Raw genomic sequence first — 12,151 nt, forward strand, 5'->3', positions numbered from 1 at the left:
CTTTGTATAAGAACCAATCAGTTATATGTTAATCATAGTTCAACAGAACTAGAAAAAACACAAATTTAAATGTATTTGTAGAGACCCTATGTACATGTCACAGACCATATTTGGGAGTTTTTGTTAAACTTTTACCTTGATCTTTGGCATTAGAATCCATGTATTTTAATGATGATGTTATTGTTTTAGCTCATACCTTGTTTTTTGTCTTGCTTTTCCAAAATGGCCATGCTGTCCTTCAGAGTTTTCATAATTTCTGGAGTTTTCCCCATGCATAGATATCCCTCCTTCCAATATGAAATGCTAAAAACAAACAACATCATGAAAAAAAATAATCAACCAGGTATCTCTCTTAATATCATGCTACTCCTTGGCAATGAACAAATGTTTATTAAGGCTCTGAGGGTGTTGGCAGGTACTGTGCCAGGTGCTAGAAATATAGAGAAGAGACACAGGAACTCACACTCTGGAACAGGGTGCAGAGGTGTGTGGTGTGTAGAATACACAAATAATAGGTATTTATGATATAATCTGTGAATGTTGCAAGAGACACAGGACAAGATGGGTGGGAGCTGGAGAGGGAAGGCTGAAGAGGCCTTCTGATGGGGCTGAGTCTGGAAGGTTGAATAAGGGTTACTAATGTGAAGAATGAATAAAAGAATGTTCCCAGCAAAAGGAACAGCTTATGCAAAGGTGTGGAGAAATGGGAGTGGTGGGCAGAGGTGACGGAGGAACTGCGGGTGGCTCCACAGGGCTCTGGCCGAGGGGGCCCGGGGAGCTTGGCTGGAGAGTGAGTCACGGCTGTCCACATGGGCAGTGCAGCCACACCCAGGAGACCCGTCTCAGACCCAGAGTCTCCCTGCAGTCCTGGCACGTGATTAGATCTGAGTCTTAGAAACATCAGCCTTGTGGATTTAAACACAGCAGGGAAGAGACTGAGAAGGGAAGCTGTTGTATTATGTCAGGTGGGAAATGATGCGGCTTTAAATTTGTGAGGACACGGGGTGCCGGGGGGGGGGGGGGCTCAGTTGGTTAAGCATCCTGCTTCGGCTCAGGTCATGATCTCACAGTTCATGGGTTTTAGCCCCGCGTTGGCTCTGTGCTGACAGCTAGCTCAGAGCCTGAAGCCCGTCTTCAGATTCTGTGTCTCCCTCTCTCTGCCCCTCTCCTGCTCATGCTGTCTCTGTCTCTCAAAAATAAATAAAAACCATAAAAAATTTAAAATAAATGTGTGAAGACAAGGTAGATGTAAAGAGGCAGAGGAAGGTTCAGGGAATATTAAGAAAGAAGAATCTATGGCATTTGGTGACTGATTTGGAGAAAAGGAGTAGTGCCTGTTAGGATTTGGATGAGGTGGTTGCTCCCATGGATGAAATTACAGGAGGAAGAGCGGGTGAGGGGTGGAAGATGTTTGACCATGGCCGCTTTGCCATTGGGCCAGGCAGGCACATGTGCAGGAGGAAGAAAGAGGTGCAGGACCTACCAGTGTGCAAGTGCTGGCTGAAGACAGGAGTATGTCTAAACCTGGTGGACGCTGAATGGCATACCTGAGGTGTCGTCAGACATTCATTTAATTAAAAAAAAACAAAGCTTATGGCACGCCTCTTTTAGCCCTCTGCATAAGCCTGCAAGGAAGCATTTGTTTACTGATACCTGGTCTTGCTGGAGAAAGGATTTAAGTCTCAAGGTATTGTTATCAGTATGATTTTTAAAAGATGTTTATTTATCTAGAGAGAGACAGAGAGTGAGCAGAGGAGGAGCAGAGAGAGAGAGAGAGAGAGAGAGAGACAGACAGACAGACAGAGAGACACAGAGAGACAGAGAGAGGGAGGAGAGAGAACCCCAAGCAGAGTCTGCACTGTCAGCCTGGAGCCAGACATAGGGCTCTAAGTCATGAACCATGAGATCGTGACATGAGCTGAAACCAAGAGTAGGATGATTAACCGATGGAGTCACTGACAGGCCCCATCAGTCTGATTATACAGTGAGATGCAGAGAAGTGCAATGAGCTGCTCAAGGTCAGACAGCACATGAAGTAGTAGAGGCGGACTTAGAGCAGGTCGTTTGCAGCCTGGTCTCTATCACAATTGCCTTTTATGATGTGGGTGAACTTTAAGCAGGAAGTGCTTAAATTGGGGTAGAAGGTGATACTCACAGGAGGTTGCATGAGTAGGTGGAATGAGGGCAACCTGACCATGGCCTTGACTCAAGTTCACCTACTGGGTTCTGCATCTGGCACACCCTGAGGAAGACTTAGCACAGTAATCTGGTAACTTTTGGAGAAGATCCGGTACTCATTTTATTATCCTTGTTGGAGTAGGAGGCTTTCTGCCTCTTAATCCTCCACACTGCCTTACATCCCAGCAGCTGGTGGAAAGGTCTTCAATGGACCAAAACTGACACAAGGGCAGGCCTGTCTCTAGCAAGAGGAGAGGTTCACTAACACTAGGTTTGAAAAGGTTTGCACAAGGGGGTGGGAGGCGGGGTACAAAGTGGAAGGGAACATTAATCACTAACATGTATTTAGTGTAAGCCTGGCTTAGTGGGTTGAATTGTGCCTCCCTCCCTAAAAATATGTCCAAGTCCTAACCTCTGGTACCTGTGAATAAGTCCCTATTTGGAAAAGGGGTCTTTGCAGGTGCAATTAAGTTAATTAGCTTGAGATGAGTCCTCATAAGAGAAAGGGCAGGGAGCTCAAACACAGGAAAATGGCCATGTGAGCCTAAAAACAGAGACCAGAGTTCCACTGGGGCTGCTGTGGGATGGAGCAGGTAAGGAAGGATATACCCAAGAGCATTTGGAAGAGCACGGCCCCACTGACTCCTGAGTTTTGACCCAGTGAGACCAATTTCAGGCTTCTGGCTCCCAGAACTGTGAGAGAATAAGTTTGTGCTGTTGGAAGCCACCCAGTTTGTGGTAATTTGTTGTAGCAGCCCTGGGGAAGTAACACAGCTGGCAAACACGTGGCTGGCTAGTGCCTCCTGGGCCCGAGGCAGACATCACTAATCACTCTCCGCATTCTTTCGCATGGAAACCCACACCACCCTGTCCTATCCAGTTGCTGCCCTGTGACTGGAGCTGGGAAGCCCTGTGAAACCTGTTGGCATCCTTTATTTATGCCAACCCCTGGGGGAGGACCTGCCAGTTCAGGAGAGGGTCTGGCTGAGCCACTGTTCTCAAGAGGCTCAGAGTCTTGGCTTGTATGGTGGAGAGGGGGTTGGGGAGGTTAACAGCTCTTTAGTGTTTGAACATCTGCTCAGGCCCACCTGGACTCTGTTCAACAGCTGGGCCTCCTCCAGCTCTCTGCCTATCCAGTGGCAGCTCAGCAGACATCAGCCAGGTGTGGCTTCACCCTTGCAAGGTGAATCAGTCCCCCACTGAGCACTAAGCAGTGAAAACCACCATTTGAGCCAATATGATAAATAAAAGGCACCAATGCCTAGATTTAAGGCTGACGAAATTCCCAAGGAGAACTTGCAGAGAGACAGCACAGAGCAGATGTGACCTGGGAGCTGGGTCTTGAAAGAGTAGAAATTATCTAGGTTTGGAGAAAGGGACAGGTCATCATTAAGGATGCAGACTCCCCTACCCATCATAGGGGGCATTTCTTTCTTCCTTCTTCCCTTCCTTCCTTTCTTCTCTCCTCCTTTTCTTTCTACCCTTCCTTCCCCCCTTTTTTCAGGGTAGCCCTCTGATTACTTTCATCAGAATCACTGGCTCTACTTAGAAAAATTCAGATTCCTTGGCTGCATCCCAGATGATGAGGGAGCACAAAGCAAGCTGAGGACAAAGCACAAGCTAGCACATGTTTCTCCCCCAAGGCTGGTGTGATTTTTCTCCAGCCACTTCTGAGTGCCCAAGATCCAAGCCAAAGAAAGAAAACAAATGGTTAACTGATAGAGATCACAGTAATGCAAGACCCAAGCCTCCATTGGTTTACAAATACCTTAGTAAATTACAAAGAAAAGACAATCTTATTAATAGCCTAATGTCTGGAAGCCTGTAGCCTCAACATCACCCTCCCCTCCATAGTGATGTGGAGCACAAAGACAAGGAAATATAGATCCAGGAACTCCCTGTCTTTTTTTTTTTTAAGTTTATCTATTTTTTGAGAGAGAGGGAGAGTCTGAGAGAAAGAGAGGTGGAGAGAGAGAATCTCAAGCAGTCTCTGCACTGCCAACGTGGGACTCAAATTCACAGACCATGAGATCATGTCCTGAGCCAAAATCAAGAGTCAGATACTTAATTGACTGAGCCACCCAGGTACCCCTAGGAACACTCTACTGTCTTAATGTTGATGCTTGGCTGGAGGGAAAGGCAGTCTTCACTCCACACTAGCTAGGCCTCCAGTAATCTGTGAGCCTTTAGCATTGGGAAATCCCATTAGAAAGTTCCTTTTGACTTTCTCTCCTCCAACTCTATATATGTAAATCACTCTTCACAACTCAAGTGCAGCTCTTCCGGTCCACAGGTCCTGTCCCCATGATCTAATAAAATCACGTTTTTCTGCACCAAAGATGTCGCAAGAATTATTTCTTGGCCATTGGCTCTGGACTCAACCAAAACCTCATTACCAGACCTTAAGAGTTAGAATCTCTGAGACTAGGTCTTAGGTATCTGCATTTTTAACCTTCTTGCCAGATTATTTGGATACACCATCAGCTAGGAATTATTAACCCTAAAGGTGCTTCCAACACAGCCCACCATTGCTGGGTGATACAAAGCAGGTATGTAGGCTTTGGGGTAGAGCCCCATTCTCTCCTTGGGAAACTGATCATGGAATATGGAGGCTTCTTGGTTCAGAACAACCCTGAGCTGTGGGCCAGCCTGGGCAGGCTGAATGCAGGGGTGTCGTACTGATAAGGTGGCTGGCCTGGGATTCAGTTGGAAAGGCTTTGCTACTTTTTCGCTGGTTGGTGTTAAGCAAGCTGTTTAACTTCTGCTCAAACATCTGCATTTACCTCATCTGTAAAATGGGGCTACCAAGAGAACCAACCTCAAAGTTGTTGAGAGCACTAATGAGGGTGTGTACACAGTGCCTCACCTGATGCACTGTAGAGTTGAATGAAGCAGAAACTTTGTGTTTGTTTTTAAATAATGGTGTTGAAGAAAATTAAGTTATAGCTTATCAAGAAGAGAGAAAACTAGATTGAAATCATCATTACAAAGTCCAGTTGAAATTTAGCTGTTTAGGAGCTAATGATCAAGTGGTGAAGATAGAGTCAAGTATGCCTGTGGATAAGCAATGATTCTCAAGAGAGTGCACCTCAAACCCACTGTGTTCAGAAACATCAGTCTAACTTTGGCCCCGCCACCACTACCCTGTTGAACTGTAATCTCTAGTGAGGAGGCATCTGCATTTAGAAAAAGAAAAAGAAAGCTTTCCTATGATAAGAATCAAGTGTGAGCACTTGTAGAAATTACATGTTTCCCGGACCTCTCCTGGAGATTTTGCTTCAGGGCATTGGGGATGGGTTGTGGAATTTGCATTTTTTAAACAAGCGCCTCTTTCGAGAAATTAGGGAGGCACTGTTTTAAAGCAAGTTTGACCATCTCTAGCAGAGAGAATTTTGGTGTCATCTGACTAGTCCGGAGCCCACTACCCACTTTGTGATGGTCCCACCCTAGCCAGGACTCCAGACACACTGTTGGTGAGTGGAGACCCAAGAGGTGTCTGGAGGTGACAACGCAAAAATCCTAAGTGAGTGTATATGTTCATGCAAACCCGCGCACGCTCACATGCTTAGGAAAACAACCTAAGAGGACATGAGAAAAAGGAATTGGCTAACATCATTCAATTAGGGGCAGAGACTGTGCTCAGATGAATATTGTGTTTGATAAATGAAAACAAAGGATGAAGGGATATTTTCAGGGATAATTGGGGAGAATCTGGGTCTCAGTCCTGACTCGAAGATCTTGCCCCTGACACCCAGTCGTCTCCACTGCTGTCACCTTCCAAGATGGTGGAGGCCTCACAGACTGTTCCCACCTGGGAGTTGGGAGAGGGCTGACACCTGTGTGCTTTGTGCCTAGAAAATACTAGAACCAGTCCTACAAGTGGTGGAACAAGGAAAGGTCCTCTTAGCCAACCTCAGTGAGACAGGAGCCAGGAGAGGCTAAGGCTCTTGTTCCCTGCCTATCCATGGTAGAGGCCACTTTTAGACAACAGGCTTGAGCAGTAGAAACTCTAGCAAGACGGGGTGCCTGGGTGGCTCAGTTGGTTAAGCAGCAGAATTTGGCTCAGGTCATGATCTTGCAGTTTGTGGGTTCAAGCCCTGCATAGGGCTCTGTGCTGACAGCTCAGAGCCTGGAGTCTGCTTTGGATTCTCTCTTTCTCTCTCTCTCTCTCTCTCTCTCTGTGTGTGTGTGTGTTCCTCCCCCACTCCTGCTCTGTTTCTCTCTCTCAAAATTAATGCTATTTAAAAAATTTTTTTTTTTTATTTTTGAGAGACAGAGAGAAAAAGTGCGAGCAGGGGAGGGCCAGAGAGAGAGGGAGACAGAATCCGAAGCAGGCTCCAGGCTCTGAGCTGGCTGTCAGCACAGAGCCCGACGCAGGGCTCAAACCCATGAACTGTGAGATCATGACCTGAGCCGGTCGGATGCTTAACCAACTGAGCCACCCAGGCACCCCATCTCTTTCTCAAAATTAAATAATAAAACATTAAAAAAAAAAAGAAAGAAACTCTAGCAAGGCCAAAGGCCCACAGTGACCGCTGAACTGAATGCAAACAGGCTCGCTAAGCTGCCCACCTAAAATAGCCATAGGCCCTCAATAACCAATGGGCTACTTATAACTGGGCACAGATCCTAAGATTAGCAGAAAAGGAAAACTGCATATGTCCCCATACTCCATACTCCCTCTGCCCTGTAACTGTGGCCCCACACCACCGCCTCGTGGCAGTCTCTCCTTTGCTGTCCCGCCAGCTACTCCCTTGGCAGTGTCTTCAAAAAACTTCGATCTCTTTTGTTCTGCCTTGGGCGAAGTCTTTAACAGTCTTCACTGCCGGCCTGCACCGGACTGGAGCTCTCTACACATACCTCTTTGTAAGGAATACTTTCCCCAGTCTGGACTCTCTCACTTGTCTCCTCCATGGGGGGCTGGCTACCAAGAAGATGGCTTTGCTTGTGGAACCCCACGCTGCCGCTGCCTTCGCTTTTCTGACGTGACTTCCCGAACCGGAACTTGGAATTAGTGATTTGAACATATCATACTCAACTAGTCCCATTTGGAGGGACCATCCATACCATATTGAAGTTTGGGATGAACCAGTGCTGGATTAATAGACCAGACCAGGAATACCAGATATGGCAGGGATTGAACCAGCCCCTGAAAATGGTTTATGAAACCAAACAACAACGAGAATATGCAGCTCTGTGAATGTACTGAAAAGCACTGAGTTGTATACTGTAAAGTGGGTGAATGATGTAGCATGTGAATTATATCTCAATAAAACTGCTACCTTCCCAGCTCCCAACGAAGAGTGAAATACTGAGAAGTAGATAATTTCCCGGACATTTTAAGACATAACGACCCGTCTATGTGAGGCTTGGTTTTCTTTCGTACTATCCTGCCTAGAAATACCCGCATGTGTCATCCATCAGCACCACAGAACCTGACCCGTCTGCACCTCCACAAACCATGCCGCTATTTAAGAAAGTGAGTTTTGACAAATCCCCAAACAGCCAAAGAGGATAATCGTGACATTTCAGGTTTAGGTTTGCAAACTGAGTCCTGACTGCTATCAGTAATACCCAGCACTTAGTGAAGAGTTATTACAGGTCAGGAACTGAACCCTTAAGGTACTGATGGGAAGGCAAAAGGTAAGCTGACACCCTGCAAATCAACCTCCCCACCCCTGTGATATCTGTGAATATTCCTCAGGCACTCCTGGCTGCCCAAGAACAAAGGAGCAGAAAACAAATGCTTACTATCCTACGTATCTACTATCCTAATGTTAATGCTTTGCTAGAGAGAAAAACAACCTTACCTTGACAATAGTTAGGCCTCCAGTAATCTGTAAATCCTCTTTAGCATATGGAAATCCCTTTAAGAAACTTCCTCTGGACTCTACCAACGCCCCCCACAGCTGCTCAGCGTTAACACTCCTCACAACCCCAGGGCAGCCCTTCCTGCCCACAGGTCCTGTCCCCGGGCTTTGATTAAAATCACCTTTTTACACCAAAAACGTCCTCAAGAATTCTTTCTTGGACCTCACCATCACCCCAAACCTCATTAGTAGGGCTTGTAGTATCTGCATGTCACACAGGAGGAAACTGAAGCATAGTTTCAGGAAGTTGCCCAAAGTCACTCAGCTGGTAAATGGCTGGCCACAGTTCAGCCTCAGGTTCTAAACTTAGCTGCACATTGGAAACATCTGGAGAGCTTTATAATTCACTGGTGACTGGTTCCTGCCCCTGGAGGCTCTAATTTTATTGATTTGGGGTGTGGTCTGAGCACCAGATTGTTTTTGGTTTTGTTTATAGCACACCAGGTGATTCTTTTTTCTTTTAATTTTACTTTAAAGAATATGAGTGGGGGAAAGAAGAAAGAGAGAGACAGAGAGAATCTTAAGCAGGCTCCACACTCAACACAGAGCCCCATGTGGAGCTTGATCCCACGACCCTGAGCAGAAACCAAGAGTCGGACTCTCAACTGACTGAGCCACCCAGGCGCCCATATAGCAGAGCAGGTGATTCTAATAAGAACCTATCTCCAGAGTCCAAAGTCTACAAGATCAAGGCTGTTCACTCCTTGCAGGCACCACGCCCATGACTTGGGTAGCTGTTACTGATAGCATGGCTAAATTCCTTTATTTGGGGTGAACACAGGGAGGAAGAATATGAGTTTCGGGATTTGCAGGTCTCTGCATTATTTGTCAGGCCTTGTCGGATCCTTGACCTTCATTAACATCCCCTCCCCACAGCTGAAGACCATGATCTCACCATTAAGTCCAGCCCCACCCCACCCCAAGCCCTAGGCCCAAGTCTGGGCCCTGGGTGGGGTGGGCAACTCTTCAGCTCAAGAATGTGTGTCAACAGCAAGAAGTTCTGATTGTTAACCCACTTAACCATGTGCTAAGTTCCTATAAACAGCTTTTGGACTTTGTCCCTCACCTGCCCTTAGAACCTAGTTAAGGTGACTGTATATCTGCCCAGCTTCCTGCAAAGTTCTCATCAAGAATGCTGTGTTCCCTTATACATGTGTGGCCACCTAGCAAGAAACAGGTCTCTCTTCTCCCTCTGACCCCATAGCCGCCCCTTTATAATTACAGTCCCTAGTCCCTATCTTGCCACTGTTCCTGAGTGGATCTCCCTCTGTCTAGTTTTGTGTTGGCTTCCTTTGGAGTCCTGGCAGGCTGTTGCTGAGGAAATGGTCCTTTTTTTTTTTTAATGTTTATTTATTTTTGAAAGGGAGAGAGAGCACAAGCAGGGGAGGGGCAGAGAGAGACATACACCGAAAACAGGCTCCAGGATGGAAGCTGACGGCACTGAGCCCAATGTGGGGCTCGAACTCACTAACTGAGATCATGACCTGAGGTGAAGTTGGAGGGTCAACTGACTGAGCCACCCAGGTGCCCCTGAAAGGGTCCTCTTAAAGACCCACACATTTGCCCAGGATTTACATTTTCAATCATTTATCAATTTGTCTTTCAAAAATTGAAACGTAGAGTGCTTTAAAGTTAATATGGAAATTAGTTTAGAAACACATGATGAAATACTTGAGAAGACAAAGTGGAAAGGGAGCCTCAGAAAAGGGCAGCCCACCTAGGACTTTTCTGCTGGCAGTGGGGTGGGGGGGCTCCTCTCCCCACCCCCACCCAAGCCTGGACTGGCCCTGGCTACAGGAGGGGCAGTCTCCCTGCCCTGCCCTCCCAAACTCAGGCTGACTCCCTGCCCACCTCTACCATTAGGAGGCAGCTGCTGCAAGGAAACCGAGTCTCTCTAAACTGGACAAGTTCTGCGGGAAATTGACTGAATTCAACTGAAAAACTTGGGACCCTTGACTCTCATAGTTACTCTCTGTCCCGAGTATGGACCTCTCTTGTGGTGCACCCACATGATGCTCCGACACGCTGGCTCTTCACCTTCTCACTGCTAAGCGCCCTCTGATGGCTTTCAGGTTTGACTTTTAGAAACACTTCCTTAATGACACCCCACCCCCTCATGGCTTCTAGCTCTGTGCGGAACCTCCCTCTTCCTCCTCCTCACTTCAGCTAAGGAACACAACTGCCTAGAGCTCTTGAGTGTGGAGGCTGTTTGTTCTCACATCTCCAATTTACATTAGGCCTAGAAGCCACTGTTGATATTCTTGCAACTTCTTATTGCTGCTTACAGGAAAATACAGGTTCATGTCCTTTGAAAACTATGCCATCCTCCTACACCATCTGTAATATTTAGGCTTAGTTCCTCTGCTGACAGAAAACCTAAAGTAACAGTGTCTCAAACAAACAAGACTATTTTTTTAAGTTAAAGAAGTCTCAAAGGTAGATAGTCCAGAGCAAGTGAGATGGCTTTGTGAGGTCCTCAGGGACCCGGCCTTCTTCCTGCTCACTTCTCTGCCTGGTCCTCGTGGCCCAAGACACAGCTCAAGCTTCAGTTGTTACAGGACTTCCAGGTTGGTCACCGAGAGAAGGAGATAAGAAGGCTTCCAGAAGTACCAGAGAGCAGTCACCTGGCCACCCCAAGCTACCAGCTATGTTGGCCAATGTGCTTTTAAAGAGCCTGGGTGACCATGGTTCCAGCCAAGAATCAAACTCCCTAAGAAGGGTCAGGTGGGTATTTGGCAGCAACTTTCAGTCTCTTTCATATTCTTCTCTGCCATTCTTGTCATGCCTCCTACCTATAGTTTGGTTCTTCTTCACAAGCTCTGAGGACGTTAGTGCTTGCATCATCTTGGGAGACCTCAGCATCCCTGTCAACGACCCACTCTTTGACTTTCCTGTGCCAACAATCATTACCTCCATCCAGCCTTTCATCCTTGTGGCCACAGCATGGAGCTCCTTACTCCACCTTAAGGAGGGTGGGGTGTTGTCTTGCCACAGCCTCTCATCCTTCCAGCTCCCTGGTCCCTCCCACCAATTCTTATAAGGATCTTGAGTTCCTTGACTCCAGTATTCAGCATCCTCAGTTTACTCCCCAGGGCACATGATGTCCTGCCTTTCTCTTGCCCACACTTCCAGCTCCCTCCTGCTCTGACTAAGCCAGCCCCTGCCACCATCTGCACAGCCCATTCCTACAGATGCCACACAGCCCAGACTCACAGTGCCCAATGGCAGCTGCCTCCACACACTGCTTTCTATGCCTCTTATGTGGACTTTGTCAGCTCCTTCTCCCAATTCTCTCTGCAGAGATTTCAGACCCTAATGACTCCCTTAAGCCCTTCCTGTCCCCCAGTAATGACTCTGCTTCCTATCTTTTAGCAAAAGGGTCCTACACTTCCTTCCTCCCATCTGCAAGTTTCATCAGTTTAGCCTCTTCCTTCCGCTCCCAGCTCCAGGGAGGACGGGTCTCCTCCCTGTGCCAAGGTTGAACCAGCTAGAGGCAGTTATGCTTCTACTCTTCCTTTGAGCAGCCCCTCAGTTTTCTATACCTTCAATCTCTTTGTATTCCTTGGCTTCTTCCTCTCTGAATAGAAATATGAAAAAGCCCTCATAGGGTCACCTGGGTGGCTCAGTCAGTTATGATCTCGAGGTTCATGAGTTTGAGCCCTGCATCGGGCTCTGTGCTAACAGCTCAGAGCCCGGAGCCTGCTTCAGGTTCTATCTCTCCCTGTCCTTCGTTGGCACATGCTCTCTGTCTCTCTCTCAAAATAAATAAAAATTAAAAAAAAAACTCTCCTGATCTCACTAAATTGGCCTATAAAGATCCTTTCAGCCCAGTTTGCAGAAGAGTTGCCTGCCTTCCTCGCTTCCTTCGGACTTCCACTCTTTCCTGTCTGGCTCCTGCTCTTACTATTTCTGGGAAACAGGGCCAAGGTGCGCACTGACAAGGTTTTTTCAGGCCTCTCTTTGGTGACTCCCCTGGGGTGGGATTATCAGCCACTCTCTCCCTCCTTGGAAGTTCTCAGTCCCCTCTCAGCTTTCCTGGCAACGCCCTTGTCTAGTTACCCTTCAGGAGCTCCTGTGCCAGCTCCCTTTCCTCTGGGCATTAA

General features: G+C 47.2%; 1 long non-coding RNA gene across 1 annotated transcript in view; it reads right to left on the reverse strand.

Annotated features, from left to right (window-relative positions):
- The window catches only part of LOC115279401, an 86,207-nt gene that overhangs the window by 68,061 nt on the left and 5,995 nt on the right, over positions 1-12,151 (reverse strand). Inside the window, exon 2 of the long non-coding RNA XR_003903413.1 lies at positions 197-303. This is a non-coding gene — a long non-coding RNA (uncharacterized LOC115279401). The remainder of the gene's footprint in view (positions 1-196; positions 304-12,151) is intronic.

The sequence above is a fragment of the Suricata suricatta genome, chromosome 15 (assembly GCF_006229205.1).
Source record: "Suricata suricatta isolate VVHF042 chromosome 15, meerkat_22Aug2017_6uvM2_HiC, whole genome shotgun sequence".
Lineage (NCBI taxonomy): Eukaryota > Metazoa > Chordata > Mammalia > Carnivora > Herpestidae > Suricata > Suricata suricatta.